The 23,360-nt window shown below is 41.0% G+C and overlaps 1 protein-coding gene across 12 annotated transcripts in view; it reads left to right on the top strand.

Moving 5' to 3' along the window:
* osbpl8 (oxysterol binding protein-like 8) overlaps positions 1 to 23,360 on the top strand; it is a 121,782-nt gene that overhangs the window by 36,409 nt on the left and 62,013 nt on the right. The window contains exon 1 of one of the 12 annotated variants that reach the window (XM_086200966.1): positions 8,584 to 8,649. The exons of the other annotated variants lie outside the window; for them this stretch is intronic. The gene's annotated coding sequence lies outside the window, so the exon portion shown is untranslated. Of the gene's footprint in view, positions 1 to 8,583; positions 8,650 to 23,360 lie in introns of those variants that run through there. 12 annotated transcript variants of the gene reach the window in all.

The following is a 23,360-nucleotide window of genomic DNA, read 5'->3' as shown; positions in this document are numbered from 1 at the left end:
AAAAAAAACAACCAAACAAAAAAAAACACCCATATCATTATTCCTCTTTCCAAAAACTTTACAGTGTGCAGAATGCAGTCAGTCAGCTTCTTTTGTCCATAAAGTATATGTGTGATGGAATATGTACATAGCACATAGCACATAGTGTGTTTTCAAGTAGCCACTTTATCTATTTTTTTTCCTGCATTCTTGCAGCACAAACAGCCTTTTCTATGGAGATTGTTGCAACTGCAACAGCCTTCCCAGGTTGCTCATCGCAAAGAGACTAGGTATGCTTCACGTGTGACTCATAAACTCTTTGAAAAAAAAACCCTGACAAATTGTATTTTTACTGAGCAATGCAGAGACATAGTGGCAGCTTTGGTCATCGCATCCCCCACACTCATAAAGAGCCACTTCCCTCATCTCATCCCTCAGGATTTTGCTTTGTCACTTCACTTTAGTCATAATCCTCCGTAGCATTTTTTTTAGTGAGGAGGAGAGCAATTGTAATTCCAGATAGCTTGCACGATAACCTCACTTGCCACCCCTCCCACAGCAACCCCCACCCCCACCACCACGTGCAAATACACACACACACATAATGAGATAAATAATAATAAGAAGAAGAAGAATACTTTATTTATCCCTCACTGGGCAAATTTAGATAATTTCAACAGCATTTACAGAGAGAAGAAGAAGGGATAGTTATAAATAAAAGAAATAAAAAACACAAATTAAAATAAATGAATATTAATATTTATATTAGACAATTACAAAAAAATTACATGAAGTACGAAAAAAAATATTTTATTGCAAGATTGCATGGTATTGGAGCTTAAAGCCCATGCTATTTCTTTAAACCTTGCTTGGAGTGGGACTAAGTTTAAATAAAACTCAGTCACGATCATCAGACCTAGCTAATTTGTCCCCTGCCTTCACCAGATCCCACTTGAATGGCTGCATCATTAAACACTTTTTCAAAAGTAGTTTTAAGTCACATTGCCTTATAAACTCCTTCTTTTGAACAGCTTCTGTTGGAGAATTCAAAGCGATAATTGTGTATATGTCTGCAATTTAACAGAAAATTTTCAAGGCCAGTATGTTATGACTTGATCCCTCATCATACGCAATTGTAGTGCCAGTTAGTGTGAGACCCAGACTGTGGGACGTATTGTGTTGCTGGCATCCCCCGCTGTTTACTAAAAGAGCCCATCAGTAGAGAGGGTGGCTTCCAACTTGAGATGAAAGCCTCTGGGAAGCATGCCAGGAGTCTGCCTTCTCTCATTCCAACATCCTCCCAGTCAACACACACTTCTGTAAGGTTTATGGCACCCTGCTCCCCCAGCCTCCAAGGAACTACTACTTTTTATGCTATCAACAGTTACCATTTCACCAAACAAGACATTACCCATATGGATGTACCAGGGACAGATGCCATTGTTTCTCCTGAAAGCACAATGAAAGATATTTATGTGACCTGACCCCTCATGATTCTAACCTCCACTACCGGTGCTGTAATTTGCATTGTATGCACAATGATGAAAGCAGTGGTGAATTGCTATTTAGATAAGTCTATGGTGAGAGCTATTATTGACTAAACAATGGCTTTGAAGTGGCTAAAAGGTAAGAGAAGAATACCTGTGAATAGTAGATCACTGACCTATGTAATCTGGAGTTAGTGAAAAACTTGTATCATTCCAAGCTGTTGAATTGCCCCGTGGCAAGGCACTTCATCCCCAATTGCCCCTATCACTAGTTTTCATAATCCATCTAGATCTTATGCAGCATAAACCTTGGCCTTCTATCAAGTACAGATTCAAAGTCCTTGTAATTTTAGGTGCTTATTGATTTTTAAAAAATGTAATTAAGTGTACAGTGTAGTTAGTCAGTTAGTTTTAGTTTTGTCTGTTATGCATAATTGCACAAGCCTTTCTTTTGTGGTCAGACTTGTAATGAGACCGCACGACATCAACTAAGGGTACATTTGTGTGATAGATTGGTGAATGATCGATCACACATGATATCAAAATCAAAATATTCTAAATAAAAGTTTTCATTAGGAAAAAACAGCAACGAAATACATCATTCAGATTAAGGAAAACTGAGTTGAACATTAGAAAAAAATTAACAACTAAAGTAATGAGAATTTTTTTAGACTAATTATGAAGAATCATTATAAATTAATAACAAATAATCCCATGGACACTTCTGTCCCCCGACTACAAAAACGAAATTGGTTGGTGTCCGATCAGTGGTCTCGGGTTGTTAAATAGCAGGAAGTAAGAATTCCATAAGTGAGAGTACTCAGAGAGGCTCTACACCTATCTTTAAACAGTGAGCATTGTGTAATGGGTACATTGACATTGGAGAATATAAGGAGAGGCCATGTTCTCCTCCAAGTGACATTATGACACTTGTGGATCAGCTTTAAGCCAGGTTGATATGGCGGTTTGCACACATGAGATGGGCAGCTAGTCAGTTTCTTTTTGCCACAGCAATGGTCTGTGTATGACGATATTTATGAGACCAGGATCACCCCCAAAGGCCAAAACAATCACCGTCTGTTAAAAATGTGATGGTTCTAAAATGTTTAACCGCTAGTCCTTACTTTAAAAGATGATACAGCAGATAATTCAGGAGGCCCAGGCCCCCCCACCAGCCTGTGACCATTGTTGGTGTCCAGGTGGAGTTCACCAGGACCTACAAATACCTGGGATTGCATCTGGATGATAGGTTGGACTGATCACCAAACACAGACTTCCTGTACAGGAAGGGGCAGAGTTGATTGTACTTTCTGAGAAAGCTCCGTTCCTTTAACATCTGTAGTAAACTGCTGCTGATGTTCTACCAGACAGTTGTATCCAGTGCCCTCTTCTATGCTATGGTGTGCTGGGGAGGAAGCATCAAGAAGAGGGATTCCGCACAGCTGGACAGACTGGTATGGAAGGCCGTCTCCGTAGTTGGTTCAGAACTGGACTCCCTGACATCTGTGGCAGAATGGAGAACTCTGGCTAGGTTCTTTTTCATCCAGGACCACCCCCATCACTCTCTGCACAGCACCATCTCCAGGCAGAGGAGCTCCTTCAGTGACAGGCTGTGGAAGTCATTTGTCCCTAGGGCCATTCGGCTCTTCAACTGCTCGCTCGCTCTGAGGAGCCTGGACTGAACTGAACTGTGCCCCCCCCCTCCCCCATATAATATATCTCACCCATGTACAATCCATCTACATCTGCATTTTTGTACTACTGCTTTCATTTGAACTGTTCATTATGTCTATTTTAACATTGCACTATTGCCGTATTATACTCTTGTTTATAAATATATTTATTTATTATTGAGCCTAAGTGTTGCCACTGTATTTGTGGTATGTGTGCTGTGTTTTAGTGGTGCTGCCTCTCGTATTGACTTTCCCTCTGGGATCAATCAAGTGTCTATCTATCTATCTCTATCTATCTAATTCCAGGTTTTCAATGGATCACATTTGTGCATAGATTTAGAATCCCATGTAGATGAAGGTTTTCTGCTCTGTAGATGAAGGTTTTCTGCTCTACAGATGGTGTGACATCACTTTGTTGTGTTTGTTTAATGTTTGATCCAGTTATCATCAACATTTAAAGAAGCACAATCAGAATTACAAAAAGCAAAACCAAGTCATCCAGATAGTCATTTTGATTTCAAAGAGTTTTTGGTTACTTTACAAAAGTGACATTTTTGTGTGTCTTAGGAGGACTGTCACACAATGATGGAAATTGTGATATACATACAATCTTTATATTAGGGCTACAGTGACAAATGATTTGACAGGCATTAGCAACAAGTGCAAGAAAGTGGTGTACAGAGGGAGAAACCAAGGTTGCTTGGCACTGATTGGCCATCTGAAGCATTGGGTGTTTTCATGATGGCCTGGTCGACTTAATGACCCACAGGCTGCAGCTCAAAATTATTTGATAATGAATGCTGTGTGCTGTGATGAATACCTATGTGGCCAATAGAAATGAGGCAGCTGTCTAGCCACAGTGTTAACAACAAACAATCTCTGCTTACAAGGTATACTGACTGTGGCTGTATTTCCCAGCTTGAGTCCTGAAAGTTGCATGAGCTTGTGTACATCAGCAATTGGGCTCGAAGTTCTGTTGCCAGAGCTGAGCTGATAGCCTCGGCTGATGAGACACATTCATACCTCTGATGTACATGGATTGTCGTAAACAGGAAAAGCATGGCCTTACCTTGCCGCATACTTAGAGAATTGACAAATAAAGCTCTGAAAATAGACTGCAACTTTGAAAAGACTCAAAGTGAACGTTGGATGATGTGGGGGCAGTTTCAGATTTTATCGTTCAGGAAAATGAGTATGTGCAGTGGAGTGTGTCTACTGTCAAGATTTGTTATGTCCTTCTCGACAGAAAATCCATCTTAGCAGGGCTGGGTTGGATTAGTAAAGTGTTAATTTGAAGGCAGTAATCAAGAGGGTATGGATTTATTGACACTGGTTTGAAATGGATGGCACATTTAGCATTACATTGAATGGATCATTTGTACATGAGGCCTGTGTGCTTCCCTTGAAGCTGCAGCCATTACAGTATTGCTTTCTACTATAGGACACTCAGCAGCCTAAAGTGACTGTTAAAAATGCATTTAGTTCTCTAGTTTTTGCCAGCATAAGTCATGACTGGACAACAGTGCCCACTGTTGTTCCCAAAACATTTTTTCTCTTCCCTCATTAGTCAGGTCTGTTTTTGCAATCAGAAGCCTGCACATGGTATCCATCCATCCATACAAACACAGAAACTGCAAATACTGATAAAAGCACATGGATCAGTAGTGACTATGGAACTGTCCCTCGGTAGTCTCAGATTCAGATCTTAATAATCAGCACATTGATTTTGGTTGGTTTAGCAACATGATCAAATCAAGTAAAATCATTTTTATTTGTATGTTGCCAAATCACAACAAAAGTTATCTCATGACACTTTACAAGTCGAGCAGGTCTAGCATCACACTCCTTCAATGAATTTACACCCAACAAGTCTCCATGAACAATCACATCCTGCAACAGTGGTGACGAAAACCTTCCTTTCATCCAGGCTCAATGGGACTGTCATCTGCTTTGACCAATTAGCGGAAGAAAGCAGGAGAACAGAGCAGAAACAAAGACAGATAATGGAGAAAGACATATACAGAAGGAAAGAGAGAGAAAGGGGAAGAGAATGATTGACAGACGTGGAGGTGAACAGGTAGTGCTACGGGTGGCAGCTTGAGCCTCTTCAGGTCTATAGCCTCCTCCAGCAGAAGCATCAGTCAGGGATCTGGGGAGCAGAGAAGCACAAAGGCTCTGCAGAAGAAGATGAGTTAGTTACACATATGAATATAAGAGGACAGAGAGGAGGCGAGAGAAGCCCAGTGCACCATGGAAGATCCCCTGGCAGTCTAAGCCGATTGCATTATATCTAAGAGCAAGCCTAAGCCAGCCCTAACTACAACCTTTATCAAAAAGGAAAGTCTTAAGTCTGCTCTTAAATGTAGAGAGGGTGTCTGCATCCCAGACTCAAACTGGGAGACAGTTCTACAGGAGGGGAGCCTGATAGCTGAAGGCTCTGGCTGCCACTCCGACTCTGACTCTGATACACCGGATGGAGGGCAGGAGTTGGTATTGTCAATTTAGAATGTGCCAGGGGTTGCAAGACATGTTGACGATTCTTAAGCACGATCTTTGCTCAGTGATTCTCAGCTCAGCATGAGTACTGTATTTTTCAGTTATTCACTAATGTGAACTATCATATTTCTCTCCTCATGATGGCTTAGCCTTGCAGTTGAAGCAGAGCAGAAACAGGCGTAGTGAAGAGAACTCAGAATCAGACTCAGTTTACGTTGAGATACAGCTATCACAAACAGTCACAATTATTACAGGTTGATCGTAATAATGGCACACTTCAGAATTAACAACAGCACATATACATTTGTTGTGTATGTACCCTAAACTTGAACAGTCCATTGTCCCAATGGAGGCAAGTGAGAGTGAGGCGGAGCTGCGCCGTCAGGCCTGGGGGGGTAGGCTGTAGCCATGGTCGGCGCTGCCACCCCAAGGGAGGTGAAGAGGGCAGAGGCGGGATTGGGTAGGAGAAGGGGAGGAGGATAGGGGGAGGGGGTCAGGAGCACAAAGTTGAGACAAAGAACGAACAGACAGCAGACAGACAGAAAAGAAGAGGAGGAGAGAGGAGGAGTGCGACCGCTCTCGCCGAGTCCCAACCCAGAGGTCACTGATCAATAGCTGACAATAGCTCCTTAATGTTACTGTAAATGCAGTAATGCTGTGAGAAATGTGAACCCTAATCTGAAATTGGGGAATCAGAGGAAGCTAGAAGAGCAGATGCTGATGACAGAGTGTTTATTCCTGGCTAGAAGACTTGCAGCTCTACCACTGTTAATGTTACAGATGTAGCATCATAGCTAGTATGGGAGAACAGTGCTTTTACTGTACATATATTTTTCTTTTATTCAGAAAAAGCTGCTAACTGACACAGGTGCTGCCAACAATTTCTAAATTTTTACCCCAGATTAGTGTAAGTAGGTGCAAGGGAAGAAAGAATATTGGGAGAATGCCAATCCTGCTTGCTGTTTTTATGATCAAAGTTGAATCGTCAGTGCAGTTGATTTCACATTTCTAACCAAAATCATGACCCTCCTACTAAATACAGTGTTATGATCTAAGTATGGTCAAGGTTAGTATTAATATACTTCTTATTTTAAGGTGATACCTTGAAAATAACTTTTATATTATTCTGAATTTTGACATTAAAATTTTCATTTTTATTATAAATTATTTTGGTTTTAAATATCTATTAATAGATATCAGTACCATTGCTGTTTTTATCTTTGCAACCATAACAGTTTTACCTAGCCTTGGCCTACATTGGCTATCATGGCTCCGGCATGTATTGTTTCCAAAATTCGTTATTTTTACTCATCTCTGATACCTCTGCTGTTCATAGAGTCCATCGTACACATGTCTACTCCTCTACCACTTCATCCAGATGCACTTTGTTCCTTTTTTTCTTACATTTTTTTTAAGCACAGATAATGGAGCATACAAAACAGGCTCCCAGCTCTCACTTCCATCTTTGCTTACTCAACAAACTCTAATTTTCATAAGTGTTTTCATGAAAATTTGTTGCTATTTTTCAGTTGTCAAAAAAAATGCAAATGTGAAGCTCAATTCATCTACATCCTGCCTTTTCATAATGTGTTACAAGGTTTGTAAAGTCATGGTCATTTTCCAGCACTGGAAAAGCTTTTGAAAAAATAATAAAAGCCTGAAAATTCCAGAAAAAATATTTTTTTGCCATCTTTAGTCAGACAAAGTCCACATTGTCAGTATAGTCAAAAATGTTACTTCAACATTGAAAAACAAACAAACTTGACAAATCCATATGCCGAACAAAATCTGTCTAAACAGATCCTGGCTTTGAAATGGTATGCCAAGAACATGAAGAAGCAACACGTCCATTTTTCACCAATTTTTACTCTGTCAGGTTCTTGATAATTCTTTCTGACAAAGCTGCTGATTAATTTAGCAAACACCACAGCTGGCTTCAGTTTTATCGTAACTTTTCGTAGAACATCCATTGTTGACACTTGAACTAAGTGTGTGCTGTCTCTTGCTATAGAGGATGAACCAAAATGTTCTAAAAGGCAAACACAGTCCCCAATTTCCCTTTGCCAAAGGAGACCATTGTGTTTACTGTTGAGGCATGAGTCTTGTATTATTGATAATTTGCTCTTGGAGAACAAAAATCGAGTTGAATTTGCTGCACTTCACTTGTTGTTATTGCCATCACAGTAATGACAAACATCATCCACATTCTGCAGCGTCTCTTGAAAAGGCCCCTGCTTTGTGATTTTTGTGTGTGTGTGTGTGTGTGTGTGTGTGTGTGTGTGTGTGTGTGTGTGTGTGAGTGAGTGTGAGAAACAGTTTAGCGGGTTAATGGAAACAGCAGCAGAGCAAAGTGCATTAAAGCTTGCATTAGAAGATAATAAGGACGCTGGGCGACTGCACTGTGCACGTGTCATCCTCTGGGGTGATTTTCCATGATGGCCAGGGACATTGGTTTGGTTGCTTCAGTTTATTGGTGCAGAAGGGCCTCAGTCAACAAGAGCAAGAGGAAGGGCTGTGCGGTTTCATTGGCTGCCCCCCCTTAGGGTGTTTACGGAACTGTGACTTGCTCTAATAACTGCTTGAACTCGACCAGGTTCTGATTGAGACTTTCTTTTCAGCCCATTTATAAACAGCAACGGCTTGCTTTCTTTTTTTTGTGGTCAAACACTGTTCTGGTTTGTGTGTCAGATGATGTTTGTATGTATAGCATATTTAAAAAGCTTGTAGGCAAAGGAGTAATTGTTGGATGGATGTATAGTGCCTTTTAAAATGACAGTGGATTTTGAAGCCAGGGTGCAATTGCCAGTGATGCAATAAAACGCCAATATAGAACAAGAATCAAATGACTGAAAAGAGAAGGGAGGAACACTCATGAGTGAGAGAGACTCACATGCTTTGTCCCCTCCCTTCAATGTTCAGTGTGTCTTTGATGGGTCTAAGCACAGTGGCTTGTCGTACCAGCTTTATAGTGACCAAGACGTGGTAGCAGCAGCAAAATCACCTCCTTCAACACGGTATGTTTTTTTTTTCTGTGTCTGTAAGTGAGCTGGTCTCTAAACAGGAAACAAGAGTGGGTGTAGAAGATGGCATGTCAGACGAAGACGCCGGCTGATGCAAATCTAGAGTCGATGCTACTGTGTGCACTTCCGCTTTAAGACATTCACCGTTTCTGTCATATATTGTCAAATATTTGTTCTTTAGGCTTGTCTTTGCGATGAAGCTTCACACTTAAGAGCTTTTTCTTGGTTTTTGTTTACACTGAGTGAAGGATTTTTTGTATAGTTAACACAAATCGTGGTTCTTCTTTTAACAAACTGAACAGTTGCATTGCACAGTCCCTGATGTGACTTTACTGAACTAATTGCATGTATCTGTAGTGGGAGGGTTTCTGCAGGCTGATAACCAAAGCATGAATCTTATCAAAGCCATGGACAGAAGGGAGTCTGTTTCTACTCTCAACAGAAACACAAGCATGAGACAGCTATAGGCAGGGAGACAGATACATGATAGAAACATGAAAGCTCCTTAAGTTCCATATAAAACACAGTTAGGCTTTCCCGAATTACAGAAACAAAGCAAAACCAATCCGTCAACAGTGCTTTGGACTGGCTATTCTACAGCTAAATTGATAGTGTGAGTGCAATGCAGGAATGACTTTCCACCAGTGAACATGCAAATAACTCTGGAGGGAGGAAACATATTTTGTTTCTTGAACTGATGAAGAACTTGATAGTTGTAACTTAAAAAGTGTGATTACTATTCTGCTGAATACTAGTCTGTGCTGTGAAACAATATTTTTTCCTTTATGTAGGAACACAACTGTCAGAATATATGGCAAATCACTGACAGCATCTTTAGGTCCTGGCAAGCATGCTGCATGCTTATTGGCTGACTGACATTGACATTAAATCCTTAGGTGCTGAATGTTGTTCTGAAGTTTGGTATCAAACCCTAGTGCTGAACATGGGTTACGATAACAACAAGGACTAACTTGTGCTTTGAGCTAGTAATTGCTAGATAGAGAAATGAGAGGATAAGAATTAAGATGTATGTAAACATGTTAACAGATTATGCCTCTTAAATACATAGGGGAATAGGAGGGAGTGATTTGTAATCATATGGAAATCATTTGTGTTGTACACCATATGGTGGGCAGGCTGTTATGATATTGATCTGCCAGTTCAAATATTCTGTTCAGGTGGGCACAGAAAATGCAACCCAGTCTCATGTCAAAACATGAAAAGGCTACGTTTGTTCACAGGTCAAAACGTATCAGTTCTACGATAAAGGCCTAAAAATTGTGAAATGTGTACGTTTTTTCCCTCTATTCTTTTCAATTGGAACGCTGGTAGGTCATGTGACTCTTTCATGCGGGCCTCTCAAAACAAAAACATGGCGGCTGCTCCTGTCATTTTCGGAGGAAAGTGCCTTATTCCAAGATAGTTTTGATTTAATAAAGCATTCTGATGACATTTCTAGTGAGAAATATACATTTTATTTTCATAATATTTGCTCTTATATTCTTGTGTTTAATCTTTGGTTTGTTCGTAATTACGATGAATCTTTCACCTCTTGGAAGAGAGTCGTTAGTGTCACGTTTTCTGCTGTTGTTACGGTGGTTGCTAAGGACGCCATTACAGACTAGTGTCATTCCAAGATGGGTTTGATTTAAAAAAGCATTTCAAGGACATTTCTGGCGAGAAAAATACATTTTCTTTTCATAATATTTGCTCAGTTCTTGTATATAATCTTTGATTTGTTCATTATTACGATGAATCTTTCACCTCTGGGAAGAGAGTCGTTAGTGTCACGTTTTCTGCTGTTGTTACGGTGGTTGCTAAGGACGCCATTACAGACGAGTGTCATTCCAAGATGGGTTTGATTTAAAAAAGCATTTCAAGGACATTTCTGGCGAGAAAAATACATTTTCTTTTCATAATATTTGCTCAGTTCTTGTATATAATCTTTGATTTGTTCATTATTACGATGAATCTTTCACCTCTGGGAAGAGAGTCGTTACAGTGTCACGTTTTCTGCAGTTGTTATGGTTCAACCCACGGAAACCTAAATGGCGTTCATGTTATTGTATTTTGTCGTTACATTGCGTTGTTATCTGAGTTGCGCCAGGAATTCCATATATCCGCTTCCGTGGAAGTCAGCCTCCCGTTCTTCCGTGAGAAAATTCGGAAGTTATCGCTCACTCCTAGGAAAAAAAACTAACATTTTTAACACTTTATCTTTTGATTAATAAGACAATCTACAAATTAATTTAACTAACTAATTAATTAACTATTTGGCAAGTTAAATTTATCCTAACTGTTCTTCATATATTGTGCTGGTAATGTCATGTAATTTCTTGTCAAATGTAACTTTTTTCATTCTGATATTTGTATTTTTAGTGCTCCAACAAAGCTGTTCCTCTTCTGGGGTAAATCAATCATTCAGGCAATCAATGATTGGGGCTTTGGGGTCTTGTGTTTCAGCTCTGTAAACTTCTAGATGGCTGAAAATGTCAGAATCTGTCCTCTCACTGACATCAATCATTGGTGTTACTTTTGGTGGCTTCAGCTCAAATGAAACCAGGGAAGCAGGGCCAGACTTTGAGGAGTCCCTTAGGGTTAGTGGATTCCCCGGGACCGTGCTTGGGCCCCTTCGCACCTAGATGGCTGAAATTCCCAGCACATGCTACTCTGGGGCATTATACTATGTGTGTAAAGTTTGGTGTATGTATGACAGGAGCGGCCGCCATATTTTTGTTTTGAGAGGCCCGCATGAAAGAGTCACATGACCTACCAGCGTTCCAATAGAAAAGAATAGGGGAAAAAAACGTACACATTTCACAATTTTTAGGCCTTTATCGTAGAATTGATACGTTTTGCACTGTGGACAAACATAGCCTTTTCACTTTATGACATGAGACTGGGTTGGAAAATGCAGAAGTTCAGTCTGCTCCACGAATGAATTGGTAAAAGTCAGGCAGTTGAAAGAAGTTTCCCCTTAAGCATCAGAATCCTCACAAGTTAACCATCTGTGCTTTAGTCAAGGCAAGGCAAGGCAATTTTATTTGTATAGCCCGTTTTCACGAACAGTTTGTCTCAAAGTCTCCCTCACACCTCCCTATTCATAGAAATATTAACATGACTTTTGCACAGGCTACTGCAGAACCATAAATTACCATCTGCTTTCTCACTGACCATTCTTGACATGACAATGACAGGCTTTGTATTGGCACTGAAGATAGAGTGAATGCTTTGCCGAGTGGGAGCATCTTTTCTGCTGCTCGGGATGTCTTTATGGATTTCCTTTCAGGCTGTTCAAGGATTTCCTTCAAGTTCTCCTCCTTCTTTCCTATCTTTAAAAGTTTAATACTTCTAAATAATCTAATGATTCATGTTCCCTTCATAGACTATAAACAAAACTTGCCATTGAATGTCAATGGCAATGAATCGGCTAACAATGAATCACTAAACTAAGGCATTGTTGATTGCATTTCCTGCTTCATTACTCTTTGGGGCAAAAGGCCATTTCTATTTCATCTAAGCACTCCTCTAAAACCTCTTTTAAAGCCATTAGCTGAAACATATTTTTTTTATTTTAATATGAAAACGGTAACTAATGAACAAAAGGATACCAAGGATACCATTCATGACCTAATGTAACCAGATAATGTGATGGGAAACCAATATGCAAGAAAAAAGATCCTTAAAAGTGGCAAACTTGTTCTGTTCCATATTAATGGTAAAATGTCCCCCTTTAAAGAAATCGAGAAACTCAAGACTGCTTGAAATTGATAGTAAGTTATCCCAACTGGAAGCACAATATAAACAAAGCAATGATAAACAAATTCTACTGGAACTTATTTATCTTAAATATGAGTATAACATAATCTTAACCAAACAAGTAAGCGACCAACTGTCCCATCTGCGGTCATGCTATTTTGAACTTGGAGACAACCACATACGTTGCTAACCTGCCAACTTCGGGGGCAGCAAAATAATAGGGCTATACATCGAATTAGATCTAATACTGGAGATTTACTTACTCACCTGAAATTAATAAACAAGCAGTTCATGGAGTTTTACCAAGACCTATACAAAACCAAAGCAAAGGGTGATGTAGATTTGTGGCTTAAAAAAGTTCCTATTCCTATTAGATGGCACCTCGAGAGAGGCTCTGAATGCGGCGATGACACTAAACGAAGTGACTGACTCCATCAAATCTTTTAGCATTGGAAAGGCCCCAGGGCCGGACGGTTTTGGAGAAGAGTTTTATAAAAAAAAATTCTAGACAGATATCCCCACTCTTGTTTAGGATGCTATCTCACTCCACTGAGATAGAAAAACTACCACCGACACTATATAATGCAAACATCGCTCTCATACTTAAACCGGACAGAGATGACACAAATCCCGCCTCTTACCGTCCAATCTCGATGCTCAATATGGACTTCAAGATCTTCACTAAAATATTAGCCAATGGGCTAAATCTAGATATTGAATCCCTCATTCACAACGATCAAACAGGGTTTATTCCAAATAGGTATTCTTTTTTTTAACACAAGGTGTTTACTAAATGTTATGTATTATGAATATGCTACTGGATCAAAACAAGCCATTTTATGTTTGGATGCTGAGAAGGCTTTTGACCAGGTTGAGTGGGGGTACCTGCTCAAAGTGATGGAATCGTTTGGTTTAGGAGACATCTTTGTCTCCTGGATACGGATGGCCGATTTTAACCTAACTGCCTCAGTTATTACTAATCAGGACAGATCACACCCCTTTGCACTCGAGAGGGTCACTTGTCAAGGGTGTCCCCTCTCACCATGCACTAGCCATTGAATTCCTAGCAATTAGTGTGAGGGAAAATAGGTTCATTAAACCTATCACGGTATTGATCACAAAATTTCGCTTTATGCTGATGACATTGCTATCCTTCTGACAGATCCCGAATCATCTATTCCATATTTACTTGATGTCATAAATGAGTTTGGCACAGTTTCAGGATACACCATAAACTGGCAAAAAAGTGATCTTTTACCGCTTACAGTGGATCTAGAGCCCACATTCATGACCTTGACTCAATTTTATTTCAAAAGTTTGTGTTAAGTACCTAGGCATTAAACTCACTAAAAAACCAGAACTACTCTTTAAATATAACTTCATGGAAAGATTAGAAACCCTTAAAAAGCACATCATTAAATGGAGAACCCTCCCTCTGTCATTGATAGGCCGCATAAATACAATTAAAATGGTTTCTCTACCAAGATTTTTGTATATGTTTCAAAATATTCCAATTTTCATACCTATGTCTTTTTTTTAAATGATTGATACTGTGATTTTACCATTTATCTGGGGTTATAAATCTCACAGGACTTCTAAACGACAACTTCAAAAGCCAAAAGAACTTGAAGGCCTAGGCCTGCCAAACTTACTACACGATTACTGGGCCGCTAATAGTAGAGTGATTGTTTATTGGCAGCTGTCTGATGATCCTGATCCACAGACTGAGATACCATCCTGGTTCGCAATAGAACAGAGTCTACCCCAGAACACCTCCCTCAGAGCAATTCTCTTCTCACCCCCAAGGTCAAGGGCCTCCTGTAAGGGAGAGCACTATATGATAATCATTCAAAAAATATGGGCACAGATTAGAAAATTTTGTGAACTCCCTGAGACATCGGTACATGCTCCTATATGGCATAATCATGTATTTCTCCCCTCATATACAGATGCAGCTTTCCAAGAGTGGGATAGGAAAGGACTAAAGTCCATAAAAGACCTTTATATTGATAAACATCTCTGTTCATTTTAATTACTACAAAAAAAATATGACCTATCAAAATCACATTTCCTCAGGTATCTACAAATACGTCACTATATCAGACAAAATATCTCATCATCTAGCTCTCTGCCGGAAGAAAATTCTATCTTTAAACTTCTTCTTGGCTCCCCAGAAGCGAAAGGTTTGATTTCAAAACTGGTCAGCATTTTCTCCCACAAATCTGCACAACCTGCTGCTAAATTTAAACAAATGTGGGAGACCGATCTCAACATCTCAATTCAAGATGACATATGGAAACAGGCTTTAAATGACATTCACTTCTGCTCAATCAATGCTAGATTACAATTGATCCAATTTAAAGTCATGTACAGGCTACACTACTCTAAGGTTAAGCTGCATAAAATCTTCCTCCAAACCTCCCCACTATGTGAAAGATGCAAGAAGTCAGATAGCACACTGGCACATCAATTTTGGCTGTGCTCTGAGATTCAAAATTTCTGTTATTCTATTTTTAGATGGTATTCTCTTGCTCTCAAATTAAACCTGGATCCTGATCCTGAAGTTGCTTTATTTGGTTTTTCTAATACCCTTGATGTAATGAGTCGAAATGTCAGAACAGTGATAGCCTACGGCATGGTTATGGCAAAGAGGTGTATTCTGAGACTGTGGAAATCTGATACACCACCAAAGTTCGAAGCCTGGCTGAAGGATTTCGTAGGAATTCTACACATTGAAAAACTGGGATACGAGTTATCTAACAACTCTCAGAAATTTTGTTGTGTATGGATCTGTAGCTACCAGCTACCTGGATCTGTAGCTACCCCCCCCCCAAGGATACCTTTTTCTGCATACTGCAAGTGGAACTCACAAGTGGACACGTCAGATCATGACAACACACAAAGCCTCTTTTTGTACATTTTGTTTTTGTACTACTTGATGTGCGTCAGGTTTTATTTATTTACTCACCTTTTCTGTCTAAGTATGTCTAAATTGTTTGTTTTTTGAACTGTTGAAAAATTGTCAATAAAAATATATATTAAAAAAAAAGTAAAATTTCAGCCCAATGGTGAAAACCCCCACTAATGTATCCAATTTTAAGGGAGTTGCCATTGTGTCCTAGCAGTCAATACACATCTATTATTCCTTGGTCACACCTTTATTTCTGCGCATCTGGCTACGAAAGTCCATATTGTTGTGGTGTCAAAGATAACAGAGGAATGATGAGCTCATTTTCAGACTGCAATTTGCACAAGTGTTAGTAGCAGTTGACAGGTCAAGCCTGCTCAGAATCACATTGCTTTAAGCTGTGATTGGGACAGAAACTCAGAAATGCCTATTTTTGTGGCAGATTTTAAAATTTATGAATACACTGGACACCACTGTCTCTGTGAATAATAACTGCCCTGGTTTAAGTTACATCCTGGACAGTGTAGTGGCCAAAGGAGCTGACTGTGGTTGTCTTGGCACTTTGATTAGATGTTTTATTTACGATGCTTGCTGCAGTTTCTGTCTAACTGTAAATCACACGGAGGGCACCCCAGACTGTTCCTGATAGCTCACACTTTGCGCAAAAGGGTGCTGTGACATGACCAGATGTAGTTCCTGAGTGTTGCACACTCAGTTACCGCTGGTGAGGCATGGTGACAATGTTTAGGGTTTGGTGGACACATCACCATTGCAGTTTAGCAAATATGCTTGAGAAGTGCAATGTGATGCTATTAGATTAGAATGTGTCCAGCAGCACGGTTGTGCAGTGGTTAGCACTATCGCCTCACAGCAAGACGGTTCCAGATTCAAGTCCCGGCTTGGGCATGGGATCTTTCTGTGTCTGCATGTTCTCCCTGTGCCTGCGTGGGTTCTCTCCAGGTTCTCTGGCTTCCTCCCACAGTCCAAAGTCATGCAAATGTAGACTAGGTTAATTGGATACTCTAAATTGACTGCAGGCATGGCTGTGAGTGCGAATGGTTGTCTGTCTATATGTGGCCCTACGATGGACTGGTGACCCGTCCAGGGTGAACCCCGCCTCTCACCTTAAAGCTGCTGGGATAGGCTCCAGCCCCCTGCGACCTTTAACAGGATAAGTGGAAGAAAATGGATGGATGGATGGATAGAATGTGTCCACAAATGAACATTAAAGAAACTTTGAAAGACTGTATATCAGTAAAACCATTGGTAATGACTAATTAAAAACATTCTATAGTATGGTGGCTGGTCAAACCTTGGCCTTAATTGTTTTTTATTTATTCTGTTGATTCTACAGTATGTTGTCAACAAAAATCCATTTTGATCGTGTGCTCTATTTTGTGCCACTGGGGCAATCTATAGAACATATCTATAGTACAATACGTGTGCGAAAGAAAAATTGACTAAAGCACTTTCATTTCGATTTTTAACAGTCCTACATTTTAAAGTATATTGAGGTTGAGGGGTCTCCAATCTCATATTGTGTTATGAAAAAATAATCAGCTTTTATGCAGTTGCTGGCATAGCTCACCATAGAAACAGACCAAAAGTTGTCAGTATAGTGGGTGTTCGCGTTGTTTGGATCATGATGGTATGAATGCCTCCTTTTTGTGCTGTAGGCAGCTGTATTGTTTTGATACCCAACGCTTTTATGCAAGAAATAAGCTTGAAAGGAATTCAGTCAACATACAACATGTTGTTGTGTGTGAAGATTTCTTGTTCTGTAAAACAAGCCGTTTCTTCTTTCCGTGAATGAAACACAGCTACAAAGTCAGACTGAAGCCCCTTTCAAACTGCACCAAACACGTGGATGAACACGGGTGTTTGGGCACTCTGAAAGGGTCGACTCAGCATTTTGAACTGTGTCCACCGACCCGCCAAGTGACCCGGGTGTTTAGCGGCTTGCCTTGGCTCTGCTCAGCTCGCCTGCAGTGTGAAAAAGGCAACCCCCGTTGTCTCAGGTTTCCTGCGACCGTCCTGTTACATTCTGATTTTGTCACTGTGCTGCCTGTCAGGCTGTCATTGTGGAAGCTCCCGGAAAAAAAATAAAATCGGGCTGAGCTGGGCTGGGCTGAGCTGGGCTGGGCTGGGCTGAGCTGGGCTGGGCTGGGCTGGGCTGGGCTGCGCTGCGAGAGCTGCTCACTCATCTCTCAATAAAATTTTGGGCTCTGCCATAACATCAGTCTTCCTGTTGATGTCCCAGAGACTCTATTTCCCTATGATGATATGTATGATCTTAGGTGAATTAATCTATGCTTGGGAACTCCCACCTATCGGGGAACCCTAAAGTGAACTGCGCAAGCGTGACTGTGTTTTTAAAAAACTCGTTTTGCGATTTTTTTTTTATCGATCATGGCAGTGCACTGGCAAGATCTTGAAGTCCGCGAGCTGCTCATCATCCGTGGTGAACAGGAGATCCGGCAGCAGATTTCTGTAACCGTGTGGGACACAGTGATTTATGGGAACATCACCAGCATTTTGAGACACGGCGCAATTTTATGTAAAATGATGAAGTTGTCAGTGGGATAATGTAAGAGGGAAAAACACAGGCACGCAGCCCTCACAGTGGGAGCTCAGACCTGTGTCTGCTGGACGCTTGAATGTGCCCTAATGCCAATAAAATGTGAGTACAAAAACCTGCTTTGACCCACATGTTTCAGTGTGAAAGGGGTCATATATTTTTTAGTCTCTAAAATATCTGATTAGTTTCCATCCATCCATTTTCTTCCGCTTATCCTGTTAAGGGTTTCGGGGCGGGCTGGAGCCGATTCCAGCAGCTTTCGGGCGAGAGGCATTACCCTGGACGGGTCGCCAGTCCATCGCAGGGCCAACATACATAGACAGACAACCTTGCACTGTTACAGCCATACCTATGGTCACTTTAGAGTTTCCAATTAGCCTAGTCCCCATTTGCATGGACTGTGGAGGAAGCCGGAGTACCTGGAGAGAACCCACGCAGGCACAGTGAGAACATGCAAACTCCATACAGAAAGATCCTGTGCCCTAGCCGGGACTCAAACCTGGAATCTGTGGTGGTTAGCACTATCTTCACAAAATGTATTCACAACCTTGCTAATAGACACAGACTTGACTGGAGTATTTGATGACTCAAGCGAGACTATTATGTTAAGATTCCAAGCTAAGTAAATGGCCAAAGGTGCCCTTCAGCTACAGAAAAACATGAAAAAAATGTCAGTTTTCATCTCCTCCTTCCCTGTTTCTGAACAGAAACTAGGTTGGAGATGTGCTGTGAGTGATGCTTAAACATTATGTAATATGTAGTATATTTTACTGCATAAGCACTCTTCATCTTTTCAGGAGCAGAGAGCATGCTTTGTTTAGGGCTGTGTTTCTTGTTCTGCTTTTGAAGCTTTGAAACAGATAGTATGACTCTTTGTTCCAGCATGAGTTTCAATATAACAATTGAGCTGGTATGGACAGTTCCATTTTGATCCACAATGTATATTTCTGTATGTTCTGCCTTCTTTGTGTGTGCCAAATATATTGGGGGTCAGTGCAGGTGTGAACATGAAATACCACCTGAGTCAAAGGAATTGAATATCCAGAGAGATGCTGAAGGAACTTTTTTCTTCAAAGCACATACTGCATCTACGATGTATACTTCCCTGCTGCCACCTAACAGTGTTACCTGTTCCAAAAGTATGTCATTGTTTAAGCATTTTAAAGTGCCTTTCAGCAGGGATGCAAGCCTAAAATGCTCTGCATATTGAAAAAAGGATATAATTGACTTATCAGATGCACGGGTTGTCAAAATTAATTATAGATTGATATAACTTTTACAAAACTGTTATAGAAACTCAAGTAATTGTGACTTGTTTGTACAACTAAGATAAAATAAAAAAACCCTCGACTCTCACAAGAAGTGAGATTTATGTTATTAAATAATAAATTAAATATTAAAAAATAAAGAAGATATTAGAATAAATCATACGTTTTTAAAAATAACATCTGGATCAGAAACAAGGAACAATACATATACAATAAAGTGCTAAGCAACCACTGAAAGAAGAAGAATTTTTGCATTAAGCAGAAAATGAAGCATTAACTAAAGAGAGTGCAAAACATGTGCAAAGGTGGTCAGCCACCACTTATGGCAGAGCTGGCATCTTGGATTGCTCCAGGCTTTTGTCCTTGAGTTGAGCAAAGAACAGCTCAAGGGCCCTGTTATAATTTAGCTCTTTCACAGGGGGACCATTTATGCTTATTCTCATGCAGGCTGCCAGACTTTTGCCCTGAAGTCTGTTCCGCAGGTCTGTCTTGATCTATACACAGAAAGTGAATGAAGTTTAGATTATTTTATACTTTTGTGTAATATTTAGAATTGTATAGAATCTAAAATTGGGAGATTATAATGAATTCACCCTATTCATCCCAGAGAAATTCCCCTCACAATTCACACTTGAGACAGGTATTGTTAGGGCAATTGCTTATAGGTGGGGTTAGGGTTAGATGCCATTGCAGTCGTCACATCAAGCTGGGACATGTCCTTATGGATGAAAACATTAGTCAATGGCAGATATGCATGAACTAACATTAGCCCTTTTTAGACAGAGAATGTGCCAAACTTAAGGCCCGGTAGAGGCGGGAATTTGCCATCTTGTCCATGTCAAATGGAGGTCTAATATTCCTCTTTCCAAAAAAGCCGCCACTTTTGTGGGCGTAAACATGTGACATGACATGCAGCAAGAAGTTGCGTGTGAACAAGGCAAGGCAAGGCAAGGCAAGGCAATTTTATTTGTATAGCCCGTTTTCACAAACAGTTTGTCTCAAAGGGCTTCACATGGTATCATAACAACATCCTCTGCCCTTAGACCCTCACATCGACTGAGGAACAAACTCCATAGAAAACCCTTTTAACAGGGAAAAATCTGAGAAACCTCAGGGTGAGCAAGAGAGGAGGGATCCCTCACCCAGGACGGACAGACGTGCAGTAGATGTTGTTACAGACAAGAAAACAGTTTACAATGCAGAATGTGAGAAACAGGGAAATGTTAACAGCTGAAGAAGGAAGCTTCTGGTAGGGGAGGCAGGGAGAGCAAGCCAGCTTGATGGGGGACTGGATGGCAGACTGGTTCATGGAAGGGGAGCGCAGGCTGGTGTAACAGTAGGGAATAAGGGGGGGGGGGCATGCAGGCGGCGGTTGGGGCTCTGGTGGATCTGTGGAAACACTGCGAGACACCAAGGCCAGACTACAAAGTGCAACAAGTAGTGGTAGTGACAGTTCCAAAAATGTGCAGGGAGGAGAGGAGGAGAGAGGGGGAGAGGAGAGGAGAGGAGAGGAGGGAAGGGCTCCATGTAACCTGATGTGTCCCCCAGCAGTCTAAGCCTGTAGCAGCATAGCTATCAATGGTTCAGAGCTACCTGAACCAGTCCTAACTGAAGGCTCTGTCATAGAGGAAGGTCTTAAGCCTGGACTTAAACGTAGTTAAAGTGTCTGCCTCTCTGACCCATGGAGAGAGCTGGTTCCACAGTAGAGGAGCCCGGTAACTAAAGGCTCTACCTCCCAGTCTGTTTTTATTGATACTGGGAATCACTAAAAGACCTGCATTCTGGGAGCGGAGTGCTCTGGTCGGACAGTAGGGACTAATGAGCTCTTTCAAATCGGATGGAGCTTTATCATTGAGAGCCTTATAAGTCAGCAGAAGGACTTTGAAGTCGATTCTAGATCCTACAGGAAGCCAGTGGAGAGAAGCTAAAGTGGGAGAGATGTGTTCTCTCTTCTTAACTCCCGTCAAAACCCTCGCTGCAGCGTTCTGGACCAGCTGGAGACTCTTTAGGGAGTATTTAGGACATCCTGACAGGAGAGAGTTGCAGTAGTCCAGCCAAGAAGTGATAAATGCATGCACCAGTTTTTCAGCATCACTCTGGGAAAGGATATTCCTAATCTTAGCGATACTTCGCAGATGGAAGAAGGCGGTCCTAGTCACATGCTTTAAGTGGGAGCTGAAGGAAAGGTCCTGGTCAAAAATGACCCCAAGGTTCCTTGCAGTTGTACTCGAAGTTAGGGTGATGCCATCTAGAGTAGTGATCTAATTCAAGAGCGTGTCCCTGTGGTGTTTAGGTCCAAAAATGATTACCTCAGTTTTATCTGAATTGAGCATTAAGAAGTTAGAGGACATCCAGGATTTAATGTCTTTCAGGCAGTCTTGCAGATGAGTAAGCTGGCTTGTGTCGTCTGGCTCCATCGACAAGTAAAGTTGTGTGTCATCTGCATAACAGTGGAAGTTGATCGAGTGCTTCCGGATTATGTCACCTAATGGGAGCATGTAAAGAGTGAAGAGAATCGGTCCTAAAACTGAACCCTGTGGTACACCATATGTAACTCTGCTATACTCAGAATGGTCATTATTAACATTAACAAACTGAAACCTGTCAGATAAGTAGGACTTAAACCATTTTAGGGCAGTTCCTTTAATCCCAATGTCATGGTCTAGTCTCTGTAGCAGGATGCTGTGGTCGATGGTGTCAATTGCAGCACTGAGGTCCAAAAGGACAAGCACAGAGACAAGACCTCTGTCTGAAGCTATAAGAAGATCATTAGAGACTCTGACCAGTGCTGTTTCAGTGCTATGGTGTTCCCTGAATCCAGATTGGAAGGCTTCAAAGAGCTTGTTGCTGTGCAGATGTTCATGTAGCTGCTCCAGGACAACCTTCTCAAGGATCTTGGAGATGTAGGGGAGGTTGGATATTGGCCTATAGTTGGCTAATACATCTGGGTCAAGAGAAGGTTTTTTAAGTAAAGGGTTGATGACAGCCACCTTAAAGGCCTGTGGCACATAACCTGTGACTAAGGAAAGATTAATTTGATTTGATTTTATATAGAAGTGAACAGTGACAGACAACATATAATTGGGAAAATATGTAGCCCCATGACAGTGTGGCAAACCTCGTAGTGTTCCCAGTCCAACCCTCCTCTGCCACTGCTGCTGCTGTGGTCACAGACCTGGTGGTACTTTTTTTTGCAAGTTTTTCAACTTGCTGGTGAAGTTCTGTCATCCAGCAAAAGCCATGTCGACCAAGCTCCTCCGCGACCTTTTCGTACAATAAGCCATCGTTCACAGTCCTGTTAGGTGGTTATCCATGGTCTTCTCAGCTGTGATGGTTAGAAGCTCACTGACCTCAGCGGTTCCCCAGGTGCTCATCTTGCTGTTGTGACGATGTGTTGGAAGATCTTATAGCCCCATGACAGTCTTTAAGTCTTAAAACAGCAGTTCGCTGCTCTGGCTGCCAGCAACATCGGTGTTGACATTCTCTGAGGTGTTTCATGCAGGAGAATCGATGACGTTCATGAGTTTACGTCATCATCGACACCTCCGCCACACTGAGCCGGCACATGGACGGCTTGGATTTACATTGGAATGGAGGTGGCAATAAGTGTACCCTCTGAGGAGGAACATTGCCAAAATTCAACCCCAATTTGCCACACTCTGTGTAAAACCTCTGATCAAGCAGCAAAAAAGATGAATTAGCGGCTCAGTGGCCAGTGTGAAAGCGCCTTTAAACAACTTGATATATTATGCTAATGACTCACTTTTAAGATTACAATCGTTTTGAGCACGTTAAACCTCTGCCATTCTTGAGGAATTGTCTTCTCATCGATGGGCGGGCACTGCTTAGCCAGCATTTTTTAAGTCTTATTAATTTCAAATAATATACATGTTCTGGCTATATCTGAAACGCATATTGATCACACAGTGTCTGATAATACTGTGAATATACAGGGATATAGCATTTACAGGAAAGACAGGATTATATATGGGGAGGGGTTGCCTTATATATTCAGAACCACATTCCAGCTAAACTAAGACAGGACCTTATGCCAAGCAGCATTGAGGCTCTGTGGTTGCAAGTTCATTTACCACATGTCAAATCATTACAGATAGGATGTTGTTATCGACCACCAAGCGCTAAAAGAGAATATTTAGATACATTGTGTGAAATGATGATTGATGTGTGTGAC

This window comes from Aulostomus chinensis, chromosome 4 (assembly GCF_037954235.1).
Source record: "Aulostomus chinensis isolate RoL2024-O1b breed Wild chromosome 4, RoL_Achi_v1.0, whole genome shotgun sequence".
NCBI classification, from domain to species: Eukaryota; Metazoa; Chordata; class Actinopteri; order Syngnathiformes; family Aulostomidae; genus Aulostomus; species Aulostomus chinensis.
This window is presented reverse-complemented; position numbering and strand designations above follow the sequence as displayed.